The following is a 24,251-nucleotide window of genomic DNA, read 5'->3' as shown; positions in this document are numbered from 1 at the left end:
AAAGGTAACGAATCATGTTGATACAAATTAAGCTTAATGTTAAAGCACCAAGTTTGCATACAAAGACCAACAATTTAATTCCAGCACTGTATTGCAGACAGTGTCTAGAAACAGATCTCACTTTAATATACATGACCCCTGCATGTAAAGAGATAGGTAAACATTTTTATAAACCATCATAAGAACATCAAATGCTCCCTCAATTTAAATCTAACCATCCCTTATATCAATAATGCAAAAGGCACAGAATATCATTCTTGGCAGATGGAGCTGAAATTGGAAGAAGGACAAAGCAAACCCTAGTAAACAGAAGCCGGGGCAGAAGGAGGAAGGGTGACCCTGCATGGTCAGTTTGATTGTCTGAGTGTCACTGTGTAAACACGACTCTCTCTGTGTACAAGGGAGTTTCCAGAAAGACTGAACTGAGATAAAAAATCTATATTGAATGTGGAAAATACAATTCCGTGCTTAAATGCCACTGTGAATAAAAGGGACAGCTACCTGAATGCCAGAATATATCTTTGAGGGAAAACACAATGTGATCTTCTGCATCACTTTATCACTACGATGAAACCAGATGAAGTTTTTTCTTAAAACTGGAAGTCTAAGTAAGTCCCTGCATGACTTGATTTGTTACTCATTTTGTCACAGAAATAACAAAAGTTAAACTCATCCTGAAAATCAGATCTGAGGAGATGGGCTGTTGTTGGGATGAATTTGACTACATTGTTTTTGAATTTTTGATCTGCTTTACAGAAGGAATGTGGAAGAGAGATGACTAAGAGCACGTGAAGCTTCAGAATGTGGTGAGCAGAGATTCCAGGGACCTCTTATGTGGTATTCTGGAGGATCAGAAAGTGGAGAGAATAGTTTAGGATGGAGTTACAGTTCATGCATTGTCATAGAGAAACAAGGATTCTATTGATCAATATAATAATGCCACACATTCTACATAACTTGAAGCACTGTCACTATATTAGCCCATGTGAAGCCAACCTCAAAGTGAAAGGACTATTTGTTTAGCAGGAGAAATTAGAAGACGGGATCACATTTATCCATGTTATGCTTTCTACTGACTGCTCTGTTTCAGGACTATAGTGAAAATGAGGAAAACTTGAACAGAAAGATCTGAAAATGTGAAACTTTGTGATGAATATTGTGTTATGAAGCTTAAAGTTGCAGTCACACTGTGTGCGAGGCTCTCTAAAGGATCATAATTAACAGCATCAGATAGATCCTGCATGATCAGCACTGGAAGTATAGCAAAGGTCCTCTAAGGAAAGTCACCACTGGTCAAAGTTAATAATATGTAAATTCAGAAATAAAACTGAAGACAAAAGGACTCAAAAGGCTAACCATATGGTTTGATGCATAGACAGTCAAGGCTCCAAATTTAACAAATTTCAACAGCAAAAACTTAATGTCTTACATTAGTGAAAACAATGAGAACTCATGCAATCACATCTCAAACTATAAAGTTCAGAAGACTTATTAAACCTGTTTATTTATTTTAGACAATGGACATGCAGTAGTTCAGCCTCAAAAAAATGGTTCCTTATTTCTGCCATGTGGTTCCTTGGAATAAACCTCAGAAAAGCAAGTTTGGTGGGAAGAATTTGTACCTACAGAGCCATGTTTAGAGCACCGTAGTATATTCTTAAATGTGACTGTTAGAATGGTAGCAAACTAGCACAATTCAGTTTAATTCAAGAATCATATAACTAAGCTTTAATTAAATTTTTGTTCCTACTATGGCTTCTGTCCCTGATGTGATTAAGTGAGTTCCTATCGGGCCTGAACAAAATAATGTAGCACTTAGGGGAAAATATTAGGCAGAGAATGCTTGCACTGGAAGCCACAACAGAGAGAACTTCCATAGACACCATGACCTTCCCTGTGGTGCTTTGGTAGACAGGGAGGAAAGTGACCCACACACTGCTGAAAATAAGCATGCTGAAGACAGGAACTTGGCTTTGTTAATTGTGTCAGGTAGGTTCCTGCATAAGAAAGCTATGAGGTAGCTACCAAAGGCCATGACTCCCAGGTATGCCAGACTGCAGTAAAAGACAATAGCTAAGCCCTTGTTGTACAGAATAATGATGTATCCATAGTCAAAATGAGCATCCATGTCAATATATGGAGGAGATATTCCAAGCCATATTCCAGAGAGAAGTACATGCAGCAGGGTGCAAGTTGGAATGATGAAATTAGGGGCTTGAAATATAAGTAACTATCTCATCCTTCTCCATAACTACAGTGGAAGTTATGGAAGGCCATAACTACAGTGATGGTTTTAGCCAACACAGTAGAGAAAACCACAATAAAGAGAAGTCCAAATAAGTTCTGCTGCAGGATACAGGTTGCTGTGTTGGGAAGGCCAATAAAGAGCAGTGGACAGAGGAAACATAGCATGAGAGTGGTGAGCAAGATATAACTGAGAGATCTATTATTGGCCTTGACAATTGGAGTGTCTCTGTGGTTTACAAAGATCCCAATAACAACAGCTGTGAGCACAGAGAATCCCAGTGATGTGGCTGTGAGTCCCTTCCCCAAGGGATCATCATAAGACAGAAAGGTCACAGTTTTCTGGTTGCAGTATCTCCTCTCTGCATTCACTTAATGAGTTTCTGGACACTTCACACACTGATCAATATCTGGTAGACATGCAGGTGATAGTGAATGCATGATCAAATTTTTCCTTTATCAAAACATATTCCACAGTACCACCTCCTTGCGTTGTTATCACAACCATATTCCTAGTCAAAAATTAATGAGTACTCTGAGGTGAATAATCCCACAAGTTAGAGTTTCTTCTTCTTTCAAAAAGCTCCAAGACTAAAAGCAATTTATGGAATAAAGGGAATTCTTCATATTCCCCTCAAAGTAGGATAAGTAGTCAAGAACTGGAGTTGAGTCCATGGTCCTGTGATGTATCCTGACCAGACTATACTGTCTTGCTCAACTTGCTTTGATATACAGCTCAGAATCACCTTCTCAGATGTGGCATCACACACAGTGGGGTGCCCATGTACAGCATTCACTAATCGAGAACGTGTCCAAGAGCCTTGGCTACAGGCCAGTCCTTAGAGGCATTTCTTAGCTGTGGTTCCCTCTTGTTACATAAGTCTAGCTTTTGCCAAGTTGATCAAGATAATGCCCAGGACATCACATTTCTCGAACCTATTTCTTTTAGTAGTATATTAAACTATTCTAATGTCTTCCTCTGTTTTGACTGAAGTGTTTTGCTTATATTTTGTAATATTGTTAAAACTTACAAACTTAATCACAAGAATACCAAATTTCACTGCCAAAATGAATTCAGTCCTTACATTACTTCTGAACAATATTTCTTCATTTCCATATATCATGGAATTTAATTTTAAGAATAGTTTTGTACTTTAATTTTTTTGTCTAATCATGGTGGTCACAAACATAAGATATACACATTTATTCATTTATTCCTCTTGAATATTTTTCATTTTCACTGGATCTTGATTGGATAGCATTAAATACATGTTCAAAGCTTTTCTTAATTTTCTCCCCTTCCCGTTTTGTATTTTGTAGGGAACAAGGAGGTCTCACATATGCCAGAGTGTATTTGTAGATGTCAGCAAAAAATAATCAGGACTTAATTCTCTGCCTTAATTCTAGGTTCTGGGATCAAATTCAGATTGCTGTGCTGGGCTTTAAACTCTTGACATATTTAGACAATTCCATGGCCATTAAATTACTAAAGTTTTAAAGAACCATTTTCAGTAAAATGTCTATTCAGTAGTTCAATTTAGATTTTATTTGTTCTTCCTAGATCAGATTTTAAAGACTCTGAATAAATACTTGTGAATCAAACTCAGAAGCAATGAAATATATCCTCCTGGTGTTATTTAATGTCACATATCATACAGGATAAAGTTATAAGTATTTCTGTTAGGATTCTTTTTCAACAGATGTTTTCAATTTTATTTTTGTTCATAAAATATATGGAGGGTTGGAGAGATAGCCCGGAGTTTAACAGTACTTTCTGCTTTTCCACAGAACCTGAGTTCGATTCCCAGCATGTACATGGTGAGTCACAGCCATCTATTACTCATGTCCCAGGTGATCAGTGCTATGGTGATATTTTATTTGTATTGAAATGTGATTTTAATTTTATGTTAATAAATAAAGTTGCCCTGGGGTCAGAGCTATTAGAGCCATAGCAAGAGTGTGATGGTTAGAAGAGCTAGGTAGATTTCTGTGTGTTCAGGGATACAGCCAGTATTGGAGACATACGCCTTTAAGACCTGGAGGGCGGTACTTACAGGCAGTGATGAGGCAGTCATGTGGTTGTGTTTACAACCAATGAGAAGGCAGAACAGAAAGACTATTTAAACACAGACAAACAGGAAGTAGCTCTCTCTCGGGGAAGCTAGGAGCACTGCAGGAGGTAAGATTTTATCTCTGAGCTCTGACCTCTCAGCTTTCTCTTTTACATTGGCTCTGTGTTTCTTATTTTAAAAAGACGATTCGTTACATCTACACAGTGCTCTCTTCTTGCCTCCAGAAACATCAGGCATGCATGCAGTACACAGACCTACATGCATCTGTGTACATGTGTATCTTGCTTATATTTTCTTAGACTCTCTTGTCACAATAGTTGACCTTCTCTCAAGATGTTTTTACATTCTATGTCATTCTCTCATGTTACCACATTCTGCCCCAGGTTTAGTTTATTTTTGTTGCTGAGTTATTTTAGATTCTAATGGGTGCATCATATGAAGAATGCCAACTCTTATTCACTAATCGTTATTGACATATAAGACACAGAATCTACTTTCTATATGATTGAAACTTTGTATTGAAATACATGTTTAGCATATTCTACTCTATTTGTTATGTAATCTTTCTAAATTTGGAGTGTTAAAGATATGTGTAACTGTCTTTTCTTTTTCAGTCAGCAAAAAGTGAGATTTTGATATAATCAAATTAGCTCTTCATTCCCTTCAATCCCTCCAAACTTAAATGTCCTTGTAGAGCCTATAACTTACTCTGTAGCCATGTAGTTGTGTATGTGGCATGTGATGTGCTACTTCTTCGTGCACATCAAACACATACATGGATTTTCTATGACTTCAGTCTGCATAGAGCTGATAAAACCAAGTTAATGGTTAAGAAGTGTCTATGTTCAGTTCCAATATTTCCCACAAAAAGAACTTAAGTCTACATTTTTATTGTGAAAATCATGGAAATTAATATATAAAAAGGAAAGTAATTCATTCCATTTTAGAAATTGGTATTTTTTTGTGATATATATTTTTTATTTTACAATACCATTCAGTTCTACATATCAGCCATGGGTTCCCCTATTCTCCCCCCTCCCATCCCCTCCCCTTACCCCCAGCCCACCCTCCATTCCCACCTCCTCCAGGACAAGTCCTCCCCCGAGGACTGTGATCAACTTGGTAGACTCAGTCCAGGGAGGTCCACTCCCTTCCTCCCAGACTGAGCCAAGTGTCCCTGCATAAGTTCCAGGTTTCAAACAGCCAACTCATGCAATGAGCACAGGAATTGGTCCCACTGCCTAGTTGCCTCCCAAACTGATCAAGCCAATCAACTGTCTCACCTGTTCAGAGGGCCTGATCCAGCTGGGGGCCCCTCAGCCTTTGGTTCATAGTTCATGTGTTTCCATTCATTTGGCTATTTTTTTTTCAATAATTGAGTAAAACTGAAATTTATTATATGCTACAGTCGTCCTAGGGACCTCCATGCTATATATATAGCCTCTATGGTTCTATGGGTTGTGGTCTGATTGTTCTTTATTTTATATCTAGAATCCACCAATGAGTGAGTACATACCATAACTGTCTTTCTGGGTTTGGGTTACTTCACTCAAGATTATTTTTTCTAGTTCCATCCATTTGCCTGCAAATTTCATGCTTTCATTGTTTTTCTCTGCTGAGTAGTACTCCATTGTGTATATGTACCACATTTTTCCATCCATTCTTCCATTGACTGGCATCTAGGTTGTTTCCAGGTTCTGGCTATTACAAATAGTGCTGCTATGAACATAGCTGAGCATGTATCTTTATGGGATGAATCAACATTCCTTGGGTATATGCCCAAGAGGGGGATGGCTGGGTCTTGAGGTAGTTCGATTCCTAATTTTCTGAGAAACCGCTATACTGATTTCCACAGTAGTTGTACAAGCTTGCATTCCCACCAACAGTGGAGGAGTGTTCCCTTTGCTCCACATCCTCTCCAACATTGCTTGTCATTGGTGTTATTGATCGTAGCCATTCTAACAAGTGTAAGGTGGTATCTCAGAGTTGTTTTGATTTGCATTTCTCTGATGATTAAGGATGTTGAGCATTTCTTTAAATGTCTTTCAGCCATTTGTAGTTCTTGTTTTGTGAATTCTCTGTTTAGCTCTTTAGCCCATTTTTTAATTGGACTGTTCAGTGCTTTGATGTCTAGTTTCTTGAGTTCTTTATATATTGTGGAGATCAATCTTCTGTCAGATGTGGGGTTGGTGAAGATCTTTTCCCAATCTGTTGGCTGTCTTTTTGTCTTATTGACTGTGTCTTTTGCCCTGCAAAAGCTTCTCAGTTTCGAGAGGTTTCATTTATTAATGGTTGTGCTCAGGGTCTGTGCTGTCGGTGTTTTATTTAGGAAATGGTCTCCAGTGCCAATGCGTTCAAGAGTGCTTCCTATTTTCTTTTCTATTAAGTTTAGTGTAACTGGATTTATGTTTAGGTCTTTGATCCACTTGGACTTGAGTTTTGTGCATGGTGACAGATATGGATCTATTTGTAATCTTTTACATATTGACATCCAGTTATGCCAGCACCATTTGTTGAAGATACTTTCTTTTTTCCATTGTATAGTTTTGGCTCCTTTGTCAAAAACCAGGTGTTCATATGTGCATGGATTAATGTCAGGGTCTTCAATTCGATTCCATTGGTCCGTATGTCGGTTTTTATACCAGTACCAAGCTGTTTTTATTACTATAGCTCTATAGTAGAGTTTGAGGTCCGGGATGGTGATGCCTCCAAGGGTTGCTTTATTGTATAGGATTCTTTTAGCTATCCTGGGTGTTTTGTTTTTCCATATAAAGTTGAGTATTTTTCTTTCCAAGTCTGTGAAGAATTGTGTTGGGATTTTGATGGGGATTGCATTGAATCTGTAGATTGCTTTTGGTAAGATTGCCATTTTTACTATGTTAATCCTACCTATCCATGAGCATGGGAGATCCTTCCATTTTCTGATATCTTCTTCAATTTCTTTCTTTAGAGATTTAAAGTTCTTATCAAAAAGGTCTTTCACTTGTTTAGTTAGTGTTATCCCAAGGTATTTTATATTATTTGTGGCTATTGTAAAGGATGATATTTCTCTGACTTCTTTCTCAGCCCTTTCATCACTTGTGTATAGGAGGGCTACTGATTTTTTTGAGTTGATCTTGTATCCTGCCACTTTACTGAAGGAGTTTATCAGCTGTAGGAGTTCCCTGGTAGAGTTTTTGGGGTCACTTATGTATACTATCATATCATCTGCAAATAGTAAAAGTTTGACTTCTTCCTTGCCAATTTGTATCCCTTTGATCTCCTTTTGTTGTCTTATTGCTCTAGCTAGAACTTCTAGTACTATATTGAATAAATATGGGGAGAGTGGACAGCCTTGTCTTGTTCCTGAATTTAGTGGTATCGCTTTGAGTTTCTCTCCATTTAATTTGATGTTTGCTGTTGGCTTGCTATAAATTGCTTTTATTATGTTTAGAAATGTTCCTTGTATTCCTAATCTTTCTAAGACCTTTATCATGAAGGGGTGTTGGATTTTGTCAAAGGCTTTTTCAGCATCTAAGGAGATGATCATGTGTTTTTTTTCTTTCAGTTTGTTTATATGGTGTATTACATTGACTGATTTCCGTATGTTGAACCATCCTTGTATCCCTGGGATGAATCCTACTTGGTCGTGATGGATAATTGTTTTGATGTATTCTTGGATTCGGTTTGCCAATATTTTGTTGAGTATTTTTGCATCAATGTTCATGAGGGAGATTGGTCTGTAGTTCTCTTTCTTTGTTGCATCTTTGTGTGGTTTGGGTATCAGGGTAATTGTAGCCTCATAAAAAGAGTTTGGTAGTGTTCCTTCTGTTTCTATTGTGTGGAACACTTTGAAGAGGATTGGTATTAGTTCTTCTTTGAAAGTTTGGTAGAATTCTGCACTGAAACCATCTGGTCCTGGGCTTTTTTTGGTTGGGAGACTTTTGATGACTGTTTCTATTTCTTTAGGGGTTATTGGTCTATTTAAATGGTTTATCTGGTCTTGATTTAATTTTGGTATGTGGTATTTATCCAGAAAATTGTCCATTTCTTCCTGGTTTTCCATTTTTGTGGAGTATAGGTTTTTGAAGTATGATCTGATGATTCTCTGGATTTCCTCATTGTCTGTTGTTATGTCTCCCTTTTCATTTCTGATTTTGTGAATTTGGGTGCTCTCTCTTTGCCTTTTGGTTAATTTGGCTAGTGGTTTGTCTATCTTGTTGATTTTTTCAAAGAACCAACTCTTTGTTTCATTGATTTTTTGTATTGTTCTCTTGTTTTCTATTTCGTTGATTTCAGCCCTAGAAATTGGTATTTTTAACCCTAGGTAATCATTAAATGTGAAAATGATCTTATACAGAATACTGAAGGAATGAACAAATAACCTCCTATTCCTTGTGAATGAAAATGATAACAAATCCTCTCTGGTTTCATTTCCTACGCAATGTGGAATTTATCAGTGTTTACTATAAAGTATTCTGATTATAGTTACATAGTGACTTTCTTATGTTGTTCAACTTATTTTGTCACAATGTTTCCCAATTTTGCCAAAGATTGCCCAGAAATAGTTATCTTTCACTTAGGTGTCATAGGAGTGTGCAGCAGACTGTAGAATAGTCACTCCAGAAACATTAAATTGGTGGTCATTTGCCAAATTTTCTCATTTCATATAGTTATCAAAAGACCTGGACCACATTTAATAATAGTTCTAATGAAGACTGTGAATGCACCATTGGCATTTGGGCATTGAAGAGTTGATGAGTAATATCACATTCTTTAAGCTGTGATAACATCACCAGTGTTGCTGCAGTCATAATAAAAGTTCCAGATATGAAATAATTATAGTATCAACTTCATTAGTAGATGTCAATATTGGATCTTTAAATCATTAATGCTCAATGGAAGAATGGGAATAAGTTTATGAAGTGCTAAACTAATGATGGATTCTGTTTTCCATTGCATCCCATAAGTCTCTTACTGTCCTTACATTTCAGACTGTTCATAATACCTTATATTCACTGTATAACATATTGATTCACATGTGCACATAGTGTTGGAAATGGGCTAGTACTAAAATCTTGTTATTAAGCTAATTTAGAAACTTAGTTACTGCAGTATAGCAAAAGATGCTACTGGGGAAATGAAACAAACCTTCCTGATATCCTACATGAATCAAGGCTGTGAGGGAACTATTATTGTAAGGCTGAAAACATACAATTTTTGATGAATCATAACTTTGATTGAAACCTGTTTTGAAGATCATGAAAACTTGGTACCCTGAATATTGTCAATTAAATTCCCTGGTGAAATGGAACATTCATCTCTGCTATGAGCAAAGTGGTTTTGTTTTTTGTTTTGTTTTGTTTTTTTTTTTTTTTTTGAGGCAACAATGCCTGCAAAAGATCAACAAAATGAATAGAGTGTGCGTGTTATTTCAAGAGGAAGTTCAAGTGAAAGATTTAAATTGCAACTTGAGGTGAAGGAATGGCCGTCTTGAAACGTTTTTCCTTTAGCTTAGACTTTCAGAAAACTATTGAAAGGACAGAGAGTCCTCTGAGGGGCGTGGCATTTACCTGTCTCATTGGAAACCTCATTGTCTGGGCAAGAAGTGCAGTCAAAGTAGCAGGCAAGCTTGCCCTGAATGATGGTTTTTCTGAATCCAGGCCTGCAGCTCTCACTGCATACAGACTGAGGAAGCTGAAGGAAATTTAATATGAGAAACAAAATGCTTAGCTCTTTATCACAGCCCAAGTAAATGATGTGTTTTAGCATACAGAACATTTGTTCATAAAATTTTATATTTATAAATGTCAGCATTTGCTGTGATATTCCAGGTTTCCATTTGGCATGACATTCAAAGATCATCCTTTCCTAAGATACTTCCTCAGACTATGAAACTCTTTAGGCTCTGTGGACATTTTTGAAGGAAGGACCATGAAGTGCTGAGCAAGGTCACTGGGGAAAGTCTGAGGAGGCCGTGTTGGGACTTTAGACTGATTCAGTCCATGTTCTTCTGGTCGCAGGAGTGGGGAGATTTGTCTTCTATTGTGACTATGGTCTCTTCCCTCAGGTTAGCCTAATTAATGTCACCAAGAAAACAAATTCTTGGGCATTTCTGGGAAGATTTTCCTATATTCTGTTAGCAGAGTTTCAATGACCAGCTGAAAATGGGAGCTATCTATCATTTTGGGCAATTGAATGAAAATGGAAAAGAAGGGTGGTCAGCAGCAGCCTCACCCTCTCATTGCTGGTTTTGGTTGAATTGTTTCTGGTTTCCCCAAATCAGTGCTGTCATGTTTTCCTCCCATGATGGGCTTTACCCCGAAACTGTGATGTCAAAAACAAAAACAAAAACAACATTCTTTTCTCATGTTGATTTTGTCGCCTACATTTTCCAAACAGACAGGTAAGTAAAAAATGGACACCCTCTCACTTTGCTGTTCTGTTTGTCTAGACTTAAAAGCAAAAGCCACCAGAGGATTGATTGTGATACTCTAAGCTCGTGTCTTATTTATGGTTTATATTGCTGTGATGAAATACCATTCCAATGGCAAGCTGTGGACAGGAAGGCTTATTTCATCTTTCACTTCTACCCTACCTTTTATCATCAGTGGAAGTAAGGTAAGGAGTTAAAAACAAATAGATAGGAATTGAAATTGAAACAATATACGATTTTCTAATCATGGATTTCATGCATTGCACTAGGGAAGAAACTTCATATGTGTAGTTCTGTTATAACTCCTTGACACCAATTTTATGTTTACGGGTTTTCTAATCATGGCTTTCTTAGCTTTGTTTCTTAAACAACTAAGGACTACCTGCTACCACGCTCATTTTGATGGCTCCTCACACATCAATCCTTTATCAGGATAATACCTGAAATGTTTTCCTTTAGGCCAGTATTTTAGAAATATTTTCTGAACTGAGATTCCTCTTCCCAGGTAACTCTAATATATGTCAAGTTGAGAATAATTAACTAAGACCCTGAAAGTAAAAGTGAACATCCTGTCAGCTATTTTGTGACAATGATGTCACAAACTACTAATTGATATTTTGATTTTCAATGTCAAAATAAATGGATAATTAGAAACATACTGGAAAATACATTCACCAGAATAAGCAATCACTAAATTTTTTATATTGAGATTTATGGGCATATTGATGGGTCTCAAGTTAGCATGCAAGGGTCATCAGACTCAGAAACATTGTTTTGTTATTAACATACATTAGAATCTTTTAAATAAGATCCACACCCACCTCTGAAAATACTGTTGGCCATTGAATCATATATTCAGATATGGATAATTGTTGCCCCTGTGAAGCTCTTGGAGAAAATGTACCCACTTTCACCTGTAGTGAAAGACCTGTTGGGAAATTCCAAACGTTATTAATATCATACACTGCATCTGCCTTCCTTTTCCTATCCAGAACCACAAGGTCTCCTGCAGGATTTTTCATCTGAATGTTCTTCAGAAAAGGTTGAATCTAAAAGAGATGTGAAATCCTGTCATAAAATTGGTGTCAAGGAGTTATAACAGAACTACACATATGAAGTTTCTTCCCTAGTGTAATGCATGATAGTAATGATGTTTTAGAGAAAGTATCTACAACATAGAACAAAGGAAAACCCAGGAGGAATCAATGATCATTGAGTTTCTAAAATGTCATTTTTCTAGAGAACTATTAACCCAAGCATTACCAAATGATGAAGGATTATATAGTAAATAATTCTCAACTTCTAAACAATGTAGCTACCTCATCCTATTTTTTGAATTTCTATGATCTTCAGTGGGGAACATGAAGTTACCTGAGTTTGTTGGACAATCAGGAATGCTTAAGAGATCATATTAATTATTGATGTACAGGAATATATGACATGAGTTTTGCTATTTGTTATGTGAGAAATGAAAAATAAAATCTATATTTTCACATTGAGTTATTAATAGAAGAAATTGATGTTGTTTCTACCAAAAGGAGTGTTATTCTTTTAAATGAAAACTTCAACTTGAGAAGTATTACCCCCACTCATCGTGTACATTGACATGGGCATGCGTTGATATCTAATCCCTGAAATATACAATACCAACTCGTGTTTAATTAAAGAAGAACAGGAATCTACAATAATAACTAGATTGAGAGTACTCGCAGCCTCTGGTGTCACGTTCCTGCTTACATTACAACGAAAGGGACATTACCTGCCAGGGGGACGACATAGTCCTGTCTTCATTTGCCTCTGGTTGAACTTGTACTTGATTGAGGGTCATCTCATGGAAACTGTGGGCCACAGCATACACAGCATTGTATGCATTGTAACTCTCTTCATTGTAAATTTCATGGCCATGTCAATATTGTTCCCTAGCAACAATTCCAAAGAGGCATTGGGAGACAGTTTTGAAAGATCTGACAATTGGAGTGCAAAGGCGAGTAGTTGAAATACAAGTTCCAAAAGATATGAAGATAAATGTCTTCTGGGTACTTTATAGGGGTGACTTCCTGCATAAATTTTGTGAAACCCAAAATATTTCCATGATGGTATGAAAAAATGAGACTCCCATGGAATGAATCTAACATGGTATACCCATAAAACCTGTGACCACCCCATTTTGAGTTCATGACCCAAACATTCTTAGATATGAACTTTCCCCGTGTATTTACTATTACAGTTAATAAAGAAGTGCTGTCACCATAAATTATAATCACATTTGCTGATGATTTCAAAATATGCACCAGAGTATGCAGAGGAATTGAATATAATGATTCCCCTAGAACTGGTACTGTTTCCACAAAAGCTATGCAGACTCCATTCCTGTCCAGCTCCCTTCTCAAGTCTGATACAATCTGAGCACTTCTGCGGTCACTTGTGATGAGCAGTCCCACCCACTTCCAGCTGAAATGAAGCATCAATGAAGCAATGCCACGTGACAGATATGTGTCCTTGGGAGCCACCTGATACAGAGATGGAAACTGGCTTCCTTCGGTCAGCACAGGATCAAAAGGCCCAATTGTGAGCTGAAAGGAAGGCAGTACTTTAGTGGTAGAACTAGCCTTGCTGTGAAGAATGATCTCAGTCTTGAACAACAGATCAAAGTGGCAGGGATGAAAATCTGCACAACAGATTTTACAGTCAGATACTACATCCCTATAAGTTTCAGAAAATTACTGAAGTCTCAAGGTTTCAATTTATCCTGTTCACTGTTCATCCTCTTTCTTGCATTTCAAAGTAAAAAATAGGAGTGTGTCTTCATCTGTCTCTGTAGCTGTCCTTTTATAGTGAGTAATTAAATCCTTTCACTTTTATTTTGCACACAGTTATAATGTGCGAAGAGACCCGCCTGCCCAGCATGCCACTCTCACTTACCTGAGGAAATTTGTAAAGATGCAGCAATGTCCCCATGAGTTCAGATGTTTTCCCTGATGTTCCTGTAAGTAAAGCAGCTGATTTGCTGTCTTTTCTACAGAAGTAATTAGGGCTGAGAAAGCTCAAATCTGTGAACCAATGAAACACACTCTCTAAAACCTTCACTTCAGCATATCCAACATTGTAAACCTCAATTCCCAGAGAGGTGTTTGGTAAAAGATGGGAGTTCCTGTTGATTTCCTCGATGGCAAATAACATGGCCTTAAAAAACCAAGCTGGTGGTTTTGCTCCATCAGACTGCATAGAAGTGTTAGAGCATTCAGGTGGGAACTCAAAACAATCCAATCTACAATGTAAATGCAATGGCGTCTACAGTTTGAAAGCTTGAATTTTGTTTGAACACATAATTTCACATGTGCTAATGAATGGTTTTTTTTTTTTTTTTTAATTTTTATTTATTTATTTATTTATTTTTCCATCACAGGCAATTTATTTTGTTCTATTCATTCACAGTTAATACAGAAAATACTTGGAAACATTTCCATATAATGTTTGACACAGAAATCATCAAATAGAAGTATACAATGTTGACAGGAGGCAGTACATTTATAATTTATAACCCCAAATGTATTTATAAATTAGAAATGGAAAGATCTACAAATGAAAGTATGAAGGTTCACCAAAGTCATTTAATCTGTCAGTTTCTCATTCATTTTTATGTCTTAATAATATTCTATTGTATGAATAAGCCACATTTTATTTCTCTCCAGTATTTGATAGCTATTTGAGTTGTTTTAACTTTTTTACTATTAGCAACACACTGCTGCAAACCTTCATGTACATGTTTCATAGGTGCACATTTTCAGTAGTTTGAGGTTATATTCCTAAGGGTAGAATTGTTGAGTAACAGAGTAACAATGTTTTGCATTTTGACCAACCACCAAACTGTTTTGCCAAAGTGGCACACCATTTTACAATCTCACCAAATCCTTGTTTTTAAGGCTCTGATTTTTGTACAAATCATTCAATCATTCTGTCAGACCAAACCAGGAAAAGTAAGCTATAGTTCAGAGCTGTTCTATTCCATTTACTATGCAAAGCCAATCTTGGCGTTTGCGACTCTCAGCCCATTTGAGTATTCTTGCAGTGTTCACCTTTTCCTCCACCACTTTTTTTTTCTTTTTTTCTGGTTTATTTCTATCTATTACAAATGTATAAAAAATCCTCCATCAACACTGGAAAGTGTCTTAGTGATTGGAAATTCTAGTGCAGTTTGGAGTTCTTCCATTTGAAAAATGTGATATTTGCATGGGATTGTTTGAATCTTGTTTTCTAGTCCCTCCCCATCACCACCCTCATAGTCTGAAGGTAGATTTTTCTCTTGATAAAGGAACAAAAAAGGTGAACATCTTGTTTGTAAATGGGTATCTAGTAACTAGTGGTAAACTTGAAATGGTAGAATTCTTTAAAGCCTAATTCTAGATAGCCTTAAGAAAATATATCTTAATTACTTTTGAACCTGTATTCACCTTGTTTTTTTCAAATATCTTAAGTTATATTTTCTTTTTCAGAGCTGCTTCTTATTTGGGGCTACTTTTTTTTTTTAAATTGAGGCGTAATTCATAAAAGGGTATATTGTTTTGATGAGACTTTTTACAACTGTGGCTGGATGTCTTTCTTTAGTCTTTCAAGAAGGGCCATTTTACTTTTTTAGAGTTACTTTTTAAAGTCATGAGGTCAACAACTTGGACTACTATGCATGTAAGTGCTAATGCAAACTAAAGCCCAAGTTGACCTCCAGCAGCAGTTCATTCTATATTGACAGTGAGAGAACACTTTGCCTGTTAGGATACTGTTACTCGTGGACTGAAATGCTGAAGAAACCCCTCCCCCTATTTTGTTTTTTGCAAAAATCAAGGTATATTCTAGGGTTTCCTGGTTGACCTCAACAGATAAACTGAGATGATAGTCTTAGTTCAGAAATGATCTGAATGTAGATTTACAGTCTACGTGTACAGCTGGCTAAGTGAGATCGCTCATGTATCCCATCGGCTCCCCATTAGTCACTGAACTTTTAAAACTGGTATTGTAACATTATTACAATGTTTTGCGCCAATTTTATAAACTTTACAGTACAATATGTGTTCCTTTTCTGAATGGTTTTGATTAAAATTGTGTGATATAACATTCCCCCAAACTGTGAAATGCAATTGTTTAATTAAAGCCACCAGGTTTCTAAGACAATTTGGTATGTATGAACTCCCTCATTGAATTCAATCTATCTGTGGCAATAGTTGGCTCTTTTATAGTTATGTATTTATCATTGATTGCATGTGTATATGCTGTGCATTAGTATTTCTGTCTCTGATGTGTTTGTATATACATCTCTTGTGGGGAAATCTTTGTATGACAACTTCTCTGACTGTATTTGTTGTTTAGCCCACTTTAGATTATGTGTCTGAGTAGTCACCACTACACATGCCAGAGAAGCTTTTGGAAATTTTCTTGTCTCTTCTTCCCATCTCCCCGAAAGAGCACTTTCATGCCCATTTTGATGTGGGTTCTATGGATCTGAACTCATGTTGCTCACTTGTTTTGTAACCACTTCATATGCTTTGGCATCCCCTTATCTTTGCAATAATGACTTGTAACAAAGAAGATAACATTTTTGAAAGGTTAAAAGTATACATACAATGAAGAAAACAAACTTTCAACATGTAATGTTCATAAACCAAGATTTTATTATTGTTAATTTTTCAAATTGTTCTCTAGTTGGGGACCCAAAATGCTTATTCATATCAAGACACTTTTAGTTGATTCATAAAACACAATATCATTCTTTTTCATATTGGAAATGTCCAATTGGCAGAGATTAATTAATTTAAGTTTATGTGAATGAATACAGACATTACATTTCTCAATACAGAATGGTGCATCAGGAACCTCCTATTTAGATCCCAAGCCTTTTACAAGTAGGGCAGAGCTTCTTAAGCTTGAAGCATTCCTAACTGCATCCATTAATAATTTTCTTATACCCACATGTAAGGGTATATCTCACAACTAACAAAAGAAAATACTCAGTGCAACAGAAGGTAACTGAAGAATAACATGAGTTGTCAAAGCAGAATGAGCAATCTTCAGGGGTGCCCAGGAGAACTAATAAATCTACCACAAATCTCTTGCAACTAAGCTTAGGGAACATCGTGGAATATGGGCAGAAAGATTTTGAGAGTCAGATGACCTGGAAATATTTGATATCATTTGTCTTAGAAATAACAGAGAAGGGGGGCTGAAGAGATGGCTCAGAGGTTAAGAGCACTGACTGTTCTTCCAGAGGTCCTGAGTTCAATTCCCAGCACCCACATGGTGGCTCACAACCATCTGTAATGAGATCTGGAGCCCTCTTCTGGTCTGCAGTCATACATGCTGTATACATAATAAATAAATCTTTAAAAAAAAGATTAAAAAATGTTCTTAAAAAAAAAAAAAGAAAGAAAGAAATAACAGAGAAGGTACACACACGATACCCCCACAATATGGCTGCTTATAAAAGAACGTAACTATGACAACTGTAGACATGCTTCCTCAGGGGAAGTATTCTCATGGATGGCCATCCATAGACACAGGACTGCAGGCAACTAACTACTGCTGAAAACAGGATGAAATAATCATTTTTATGGATGAATATCTAATCAATTATCCAACCCCAAGTACTCAGCCCCCAAACCATATATGTGGTGATATTTTATTTGTGCTGAAATGTGATTTTATTTGTATCTTAATAAGTAAAGTTGCCTGGGGGGTCAGAGCTAATAGCAAGCCATTTAGCAGAAGTCTGGCAGTGGTAGCACACACCCTTAATCCCAATCACATGACAGGCAGATCTCTGTGTGTTCAAGGACATAGCCAGCATGGAGACACATGCCTTTAATCCCAATACCAACCATAGAAAACCTGGAGGTCTGTATAGACAGGCAGTGATGAGGAGGTCATGTGGTTGGGTTTACAACCAGTGAGAAGGCAGAACAGAAAGTCAATAAAAAGACAGACACATAGGAAGTAGGTCTCTTTCTGAGGGGAAGGACAGCAGCGGCAGGAGGGGTAAGAAGGCAGTTTTTAGTCTCAGCTCTTAGCTACTGCTCTAACCTCTAGGGCTTTTAGCTCTGCATTTGGCTCTGTGTTTCTTATTTAATAAAACTGTTACATCTACACATATACGTGCAAGCAACATTAAATGGATTCAACAGGTAGTAGTTACATAGTTTTGCCTATATATGTAACAGTAATAACTATATAAAAGGAGACCATAAATTTAAGATAAATGGGATATATGAGAAGGTATAAAAGAGTACAACAATGGAGACTTTTGCTGAGGAATACAAGGAGTCAAAAGATATAATTACATGATGACTATAATAAAATATTATAAAGAAAGACACAAATTATAACAATGTATATATATATATGTATAAAACTATTCTAGAATCATATTATGTCTTTTTTTTTTGGGGGGGGGGTTTGAGACAGGGTTTCTTTGTGTAGCTTTGCGCCTTTCCTGGGACTCGCTTTGTAGCCCAGGCTGGCCTTGAACTCACAGAGATCCACCTGGCTCTGCCTCCCGAGTGCTGGGACTAAAGGCATGCGCCACCACCGCCCGGCATATTATGTCTTAACTAACTTAATCACCATATCCCTGAACATATGGAAACACATGTACACTGAAGAATAAGCTTAGTAGATAAAATAATGGCATGTTGTTGGTCCATATCTAGACATCACTCTCTCCCCAATGCATGAATAATTTTTCAGTGACAAGTAAACTGAATTAGGAGAAAAAACTTATCTTCATATTAAAAATCATACAAACATAGACTCGCAGCTATGTTACTCCTGTGAAAAGAGGTAACACACTTGTTTTGAGTCCATCCTAAGAATGAATTGCTCTATCCTGGCACTTCCTTCCCTCTCCTCAGCGTTTCTGACAGTATATGCATGTTGTAGAATAAAGATGCCTGAGCAATCTGTCTCAGAAGTAGTCACATAAGAACAATGTTGAATATAGCAATTTACTCTAACACCATGATTGTTATATTCCTTGGCTTCCAATTCTGTGGTATATGTAGTTATTTCCAAAAAAAACTGAAAGATGAAAATGAAACGAGAGCACAATTTTGTAACTCAAAAATTGTTCTCACTAAAAATAGGAAAGTCCTGGGAGTTACAAGAGAAAGCACAGTGCCACAGAAGCAAACAAGGTAAATAAATTCCTAGAGTCAACCTCTTTTTCCCCTTAGGGCAAAGATTCATTTAAGTTATGACAGTGTCAAATCATCATCTGGCTGAAGAGGACTTGAAGGGGTCATCTCCATATATTTACCACACATGGGTTATGATTAAAGGTATGTGACTCAGAACCCACTGGACACAGTGCTAGGGAATAAAACTCATGCCTTGAGCATGCTTGTAAAGTACTCTGCTATCTATGAATCATCCTTATCCATTCATTGTCATTACAGTACAATGAAACACAATCAGGAAAATGGAGACAATTCCCATAGAAAAGGAATTAACCTAGCAATAACTATAGTAGCTACATAGATAGATTATAAATTCTCATAAGTATAAAAATTATATCAGAATCTATATCTTTACTAATATTAAGTACAAGACAAAGGCAATTCAAAAGAAGCTTAAAAATCTTAACCCATCATATTTGTCCAATACAATTTACAAATTTATTGGAAACCAAATGAAAATGGTTTGTTTATGGTAGTTTAAATTGTATTTATGGTAATTTAAGGACATAGAAAACCATACATCTTTTCATCATGATGAAATGCCAACTTTATGAGCAGGAAAGTATGTGTTATGCTTTTTTTTTCCCATCACAGGCAATTTATTTTGTTCTATTCATTCACAGTTAATACAGAAAATACTTGGAAACATTTCCATATAATGTTTGACACAGAAATCATCAAATAGAAGTATACAATGTTGACAGGAGGCAGTACATTTATAATTTATAACCCCAAATGTATTTATAAATTAGAAATGGAAAGATCTACAAATGAAATTATGAAGGTTCACCAAAGTCATTTAATCTGTCAGTTTCTCATTCATTTTTATGTCTTAATAATATTCTATTGTATGAATAAGCCACATTTTATTTCTCTCCAGTATTTGATAGCTATTTGAGTTGTTTTAACTTTTTTACTATTAGCAACACACTGCTGTAAACCTTCATGTACATGTTTCATAGGTGCACATTTTCAGTAGTTTGAGGATATATTCCTAAGGGTAGAATTGTTGAGTAACAGAGTAACAATGTTTTGCATTTTGACCAACCACCAAACTGTTTTGCCAAAGTGGCACACCATTTTACAATCTCACCACATCCTTGTCTTTAAGGCTCTGATTTTTGTACAAAAGCATTCAATCATTCTGTCAGACCAAACCAGGAAAAGTAAGCTATAGTTCAGAGCTGTTCTATTCCATTTACTATGCAAAGCCATTCTTGGCATTTGCAACTCTCAGCCCTTTTGAGTATTCTTGCAGTGTTCACCTTTTCCTCCACCACTTTTTTTTTCTTCTTGTTTTTTTCTGGTTTATTTCTATCTATTACAAATGTATAAAAAATCCTCCATCAATGCTGCTGATAGCAGCAGAACCTTGAGAAATATACCTTTGGTTTGCCTCAGAAAAGGAACACATATTGCACTGTAAAGTTTATAAAATTGGCGCAAAACATTGTGATAATGTTACAATACCAGTTTTAAGAGTTCAGTGACTAATGGGAGCCGATGGGATACATGCAGAACTGTGAAAGCGATCTCACTTAGCCAGCTGTACACGTAGACTGTAAATCTACATTCAGATCATTTCTGAACTAAGACTATCATCTCAGTTTATCTGTTGAGGTCAACCAGGAAACCCTAGAATATACCTTGATTTTTGCAAAAAACAAAGTAGGGGGAGGGGTTTCTTCAGCATTTCAGTCCACGAGTAACAGTATCCTGACAGGCAAAGTGTTCTCTCACTGTCAACATAGAATGAACTGCTGCTGGAGGTCAACTTGGGCTTTAATTTGCATTAACACTTACATGCATAGTAGTCCAAGTTGTTGATCTCATGACTTTAAAAAGTAACTCTAAAAAAGTAAAATGGCCCTTCTTGGAAGACTAAAGAAAGACATCCAGCCACAGTTGTAAAAGTGTTATGTCTTTTACATATGATGGAATATATATATATATATATATATATATATATATATATATATATATATATATATAGTGTTCTACATAAGCAGAAATTTGAAAAACATAAGAAAGAAGTCAATAAATGTGCCAAGTGCATTGCTCACAGAAATAGAAAACCAACAACTGAATTCTTATGACAAAAACTAAGTAGGATCAACCATGGTGGCATGTGTCAATGATGATAACACCAAGAATGTAGATGCAGGCAGATGTGAATTCCAAACCAGCTTCTTCTATATCATGGGTTTCAGGCTATCCCTGGATGTTCAGTGACCCTATCTCAAAAAAAAAATGGGAATAAAAAACAACAATGATGTGTAGACACAATATTCATTAAAAAATAGCTGAGTTAGAGGCCCTCCATTAAATGACTCTAAGATGCAGTAGAAAGAAAAGGCAATCAAAATAGTCAGCTTTGACTATTAAAGCAGACTCAGATCTCTGGTTCAGGATAAAGTCTGAACACCTATTCCCATCAATTAGAATCAAGGGATTTCTTACGGAGGTGTGAAGAAAAAACTGGAGAGAGCACATTTTCAGTGAAAATCTGGAAAATACAGAAAGTCATATGTGTAAGACTGATACATTTGATGGTTTTCTCATCCTATATAATATCATCTCAAATTGTATAAAATATCTAAAAGGAAAACATCAAGCTATGCAACACATACAAGCACTTCGTGTAGGCATAATTTGTTAGATTCATAATTAACAAAAGCAAGATTTGACATATAGAAGGACAGAAAAATAAAACCAATATGTAGAGTCATAGAAAGATGTGACAAAGAGAACAGATGCTGGATAAGAAAGGCTTTTGCAAATGATTCAGCTAACAAATAATTAATACACAAAATACACCATGCAGTTACAGGACCCAGTTAACAGACTTCCCAAGTAATGCAATTAGAACAGAGAGTGTCATCTAAAAGGATAATGCCATAGTTTCCTTGTGCAGATGTGAGAAACACCATGATCAAATGTAACATGGTCAAGAAATGATTAATTTCATTTTACTTTATGCTTAATGACTCAGGGAAGCCAAATCAAGAATTCAAGACAGGAACTGAAGTAGAAATCATGGAGTAATGATGGCTTCTCCACTGATTGATCAGTTTGCTTTCTAATACAACCCAAGACCTGCTGTGGAATATTGTTCTGTATGCTGTGAATATTTGTTGATCTGATTGGTTGATAAGTAAAACACTGATTGGCCAGTAACCAGGCAGGAAGTATAGGCTGGATAAGCAGACAAGGAGAATTCTGGGAAGAGGAAGGCTGAGTTAGGAGTCACTAGCTAGACACAGAAGAAACAAGATGACAAGGCAGAACTGAGAAAAGGTACCAAGCCACATGGCTAAACATAGATAAGAATTATGGGTTAATTTAAGTGTAAGAGGTAGTCAGTAGTAAGCCTGAGCAAATAGCCATAGAGTTTGTAAATAATATAAGCTTCTGAGTGATTATTTTATAAATGAGCCACAGGACTGCGGGGGCCTGGTGGGACTGGAGAAACCTTACTACTACAAATGGCACCCAGATATGGTGGCAAGAATTTCCACCTAAAACCTGAGAGAGCTTAAGAAGAGATTATAAATGTAGCTAAGAGCACTTTCCTAATTTGTGTTGCTCATGGTGGGCTAAGGTACAGTGATGTGTCTCGTGGCTATGGCAGGTTTAAGGCATGTGTGCTTGAGCTACAGCATGGCTGATTCCCACTGAAGTACACAGAGACATCTCCAAACTGTGCAGCATGGTGCGTGGTGGATATAGCTTTTCCTAGTACAAAAAAAAAAAAAAAAAAAAAAAAAAAAAAAAAAAAAAAAAAAAAAAAGTGAGAAACAAAAGGTTTCTGGGCTACAGGCTTCTGGAGGAAGTTAACTCCCAGAGTTAGCAGAGAACATGGCTCCCTGAGCTAGTGGTAAATTACCAGCAATAGATTCATAGTTAGTCATATTCCAATGAAATAAAACTTCAAATGGTTTACAGTGTGTGTGAAAATGTACATAGGCTTGAAAGAGAAAAGAAAATGAATATAGACAGTTATATAAAGAAATAGTTTGAAAAACTAAAGTTTTTAAAGAGACAGTTAAAGTAATATAAAAAAAAAATAAGCCACATAAAGATGGAAATCACACAGAGTCTGAATTATATTGTCTTTTGGATTTTTAACTGCAGAAAGACATTTGATTGTAAAGGCTGATGAGTTTATATATATATATATATATATATATATATATATATATATATATATATATTGAATAAATTCATTATAGAGTTTGAAAAACGTGTGTGTGTGTGTGTGTGTGTGTGTGTGTGTGTGTGTATCTTGAAAATTTTTGACTAAGTATACACTGCTTTAGAAAACAGGTTCTGCTTTTGTTTCTACAGAAGATGAGAACCTGTGGATTGCTTTCAGGGTAATATGGTTTGACTAACCAAGACCATCTGAAACGTCTCTGATGATACCATGGCGCAGATGATCCAACATCCAGAACAGATTCCAGGCAACTGGCTCAGAGAACACAGTGTCACAAACTGTTCCAGTCAGGACTTGACCATAATTCTTAATTTTCTTAGGATCCCCATAATACTACCAATGCCCCCATCAGCAGGAAGTAGCCTAGAATAATATGCCCACATCCCCAAAAATGGATTATGGATATTTGTCTTTGCTTAGATTGTTGATTACAAATTGTTATTGGTCATAGTCAATCTCTTTCTAAAAGAAGAAAAGGGGATATAATATAAAAATATAGGATATAGATATAATAGAATAAAAGGGTAGATTATTGAATCTACTTTTAAAAAGCAACAACTTACTTAAAATATTTTACAATGCTATAAATTTTACTTTATTGATACAAATTTAAAGTTAATTTTGTTACACTAGGTATATATTTCTACTCTTGTTTAAGATATTATGTTTGTGTAGCTCGTTTGAAATTATACTGTATAATTAAGAAGAAAAGGTCAATAATTAGTCTTCTATGACAGTCAAACTTATAGTCATGTTAGTTAAGTTTTCTAGGTATACATAGATATAATTCAACTATATATGTAATCTTCAAACACTTCAAAGCCCTACAGAATTTAAACATTTAACATTTTTAATAATTTAAACATTTAAAATGTTTAAAAAACTTAGACTTTTCTGGACAATGACACGTTTGCTCCTGGCAACACCAATTACTTCAAGGAGAATGATGGGCATTGAATAAATTCATTATAGAGTTTGAAAAACGTCAAGACCTATAGGCTGAAGATAAATGTCTCCAATGTTACAGAAGAACTTTGGATGATTGTCCAGGCAGGCAGCTGTCTCTGTCATTTCTAGATTTTTGG

The 24,251-nt window shown here is 36.1% G+C and overlaps 1 pseudogene; it reads right to left on the bottom strand.

Moving 5' to 3' along the window:
• Positions 1 to 1,721: 1,721 nt before the first annotated feature.
• On the bottom strand, positions 1,722 to 23,465 carry LOC102908064 (vomeronasal type-2 receptor 116-like; annotated as a pseudogene).
• Positions 23,466 to 24,251: the final 786 nt, after the last annotated feature.

This window comes from Peromyscus maniculatus, chromosome 23 (assembly GCF_049852395.1).
Source record: "Peromyscus maniculatus bairdii isolate BWxNUB_F1_BW_parent chromosome 23, HU_Pman_BW_mat_3.1, whole genome shotgun sequence".
Lineage (NCBI taxonomy): Eukaryota > Metazoa > Chordata > Mammalia > Rodentia > Cricetidae > Peromyscus > Peromyscus maniculatus.
The sequence above is the reverse complement of the archived record's forward strand: the minus strand, read 5'-3'. Positions and strand labels throughout refer to the sequence as shown.